Consider the following 2,622-nt stretch of genomic DNA (forward strand, 5'->3'; position numbering starts at 1 on the left):
CCCAGAAATGCCAGAAACATGACTCCTAAACAACAGAACTAAAACATATTGAAGATGGGCAGCAATGGCAGATAAAGATCTCAAAAGTTTTGGGATAAAAGTGATTGTTCTGAAACAAAACAGACAGGTGAATTCAATACAGACATGGAGAGGAATGTTAGAAGCAGAGGAAAATGTCAGCAAGTGAAAAAAATCACAGAAACTGAGATTTTTGAATAAATAACAGTAAAACTGAAAATGAAAAACCCAATGAATCAAAGGCAAATACTGTGGAAAGCACAGCCTATAGACTTGAGTAAGGAAAAGAAAGAGAACAATATTGAAGGATCACTGCATTCAAATGTAAATAAGGAAAATAAAATTAAGTGAGCATGGACAGTATCCAAAAGCTCAGGGATACAATCAAGAGATGAACCCTGAGAAGCTATGAGACAGAGGAGCTGAGATAAATGCTAAAGTTACCGTGATTCCATTCAATAAAGAATGTATCAAGTCTAGAGAAAGAAAAAGATTCGAGCAAAAGAGGCTTTCAGAACCCTAAATAGACATAACCAGAGAAGAATTTCTCTGTGACAAATTATATTCAAGATGTCCAAAGTACAAAGCAAAGAGACAGAAAAAAAACTGTAAGAAAAATGCCAACTCACCTACAAAGGCAGAAATATCATAATAACACCAGATTTCCCATCAGCCATTCTCAATACCAGGAAAGTATGGAGTGCTATTTCAAGCCCTGAAAGTAAATAACTGTCACACAAGATTGACTTATAAAGCAAAGCTATCTTTCAGAGCTGACAGAGAAATAAGAGCATTTGGTGACAAGAATGAACTAAGTCAGTTCATGAGCAACACTAGTCAGCACCACAGAAGGTTCTGAAAGGAATATTATATATAGAAGAAAAGGAAAGTTCAGTGCAAAAGAGCAGGAAAATGCAGAGAATAGCTTAACGAAGGAGAACTAGAAAGGAATCCATCATGCCCACCACAGCAAAGCCGTGAATCCCTGATACTAATAGAGGGAGAAAGTAAGGAACAAACAATGGTATCACCAGCAGCAACCTCCCCACACCCCATCATCATGCTTGAGACACAATGCAGGAGTAGGGTGGGGCTGTTAATAGAACTGAGCTAATTCAGATACTGTTGTTTCAAAATCCCATGGTACGAGTTGCATTATTTCCCAGCCACCTCATATACTTTGCTATAATGATGAAAAATTCACTAACCTAGTTCACTATTGTTGTGACTCAAAGAAGAAATAGAATTTAAAGAGAAGCAGAGAGTACAGTGGTCCAAAGGATGGACTCTGCAGTCATATACTCAGGATTGAATGCTACTTCCTCCAGATCTATCTCTGTAGCCACAGACATGGTACTTAGCTTCTCTGTGTCTCCATTTCTCCACCTTTAAACTGGGCTTAATTGTAGTCCTCTTCACAGATGCATAAGGATTTAATTAATAAAAGTATCAACGTTCTTAGAAAATTGCCTGGCACATAGAAAATGCTACACAGTAAATCCTAAGTGTTTAAAATTTGAGACATCCATCTGCAGAGACGGTTAATGTAGAGTGCATAACCAAGTCTCCAATGATCATTTAGAAAGAGAGCTAGAAGGTAACAATAAGGGTCAATTGGGGAAATAACGCATAAAGTTTGCATAAATATAAATTTATAGTTTATTCAAAGTGATTGGACAGTTAATCACTGCATTATTCTGTGAGATCAGCAATCAAACATAACCCATCTAAAGGGGAGAGCAACCCCAAGGGAGAGTTTTATCTCACTTTTTTTTCATCCATCAAATATTTCCTGTTTTCTTACTAAGTGTTAGGTCTGTGCATTCAGCTCCTAGTACAATAGTACACAACAGTTGCTCAATAAATAGTTATTGGATGAATATTTAGTTAGACAATTTTTGGTGTTGAATGTGTGACTAAGAGGGAAGCAGATGTAGAAATGACAGTTGAGAGAAAGAGTGTTCTGATGGGGCTGGTACAGAATACTGTGAAGGTATAAGGAGGAGTGTCTAGTCAAGCCAAGGGCTGGAGAACACTCTGCAGGAGGTACCATCTAAGACAGTGAGAGCAAAGGGAATGATGTGTGTACCTTGGGCACATAAAGGTAGAGGGAGCAGAACTTACAAAAGCAGAGAGATTACAGCTCACGGATTGAATATGAAAACCCTAAACCCAGAGGGTGCGCGACTGATTTTTATTTCACCTCAGACAAAGTCTGATCTCTGTAGAATAGACTTTAACCATCTATAAAATGGATTTTAGTATTTACCTTAAGAGGTAAATATGCCAAATAACTGGCATAGTAACATCTCAAAAATGTTGGCTATGATCATTATTATCTTTATTAATGAGAATAGTGTCCTGTTTGGGGGATAAAGTGAGGTTCCAAATTAGTGGAGAGCTGCATGACCCATAGTAGTCTTAAGAGGCAAAATCCATGGAATCTGTTTTAAAGAAGAGAAACATAGTTGCAGGAAGTGCCTGGATGTGTGGGGCTCTCCAAAATCAAACATGGGATTTAACTGAATTGAGTATGCTATGGTGTACTTCCCATCTTTGTGAGTTGTGAATTGAATGAGCCTGTATTAGCTTTGTTAAAAACCA

This window comes from Microtus ochrogaster, unplaced genomic scaffold, assembly GCF_000317375.1.
Source record: "Microtus ochrogaster isolate Prairie Vole_2 unplaced genomic scaffold, MicOch1.0 UNK35, whole genome shotgun sequence".
NCBI classification, from domain to species: Eukaryota; Metazoa; Chordata; class Mammalia; order Rodentia; family Cricetidae; genus Microtus; species Microtus ochrogaster.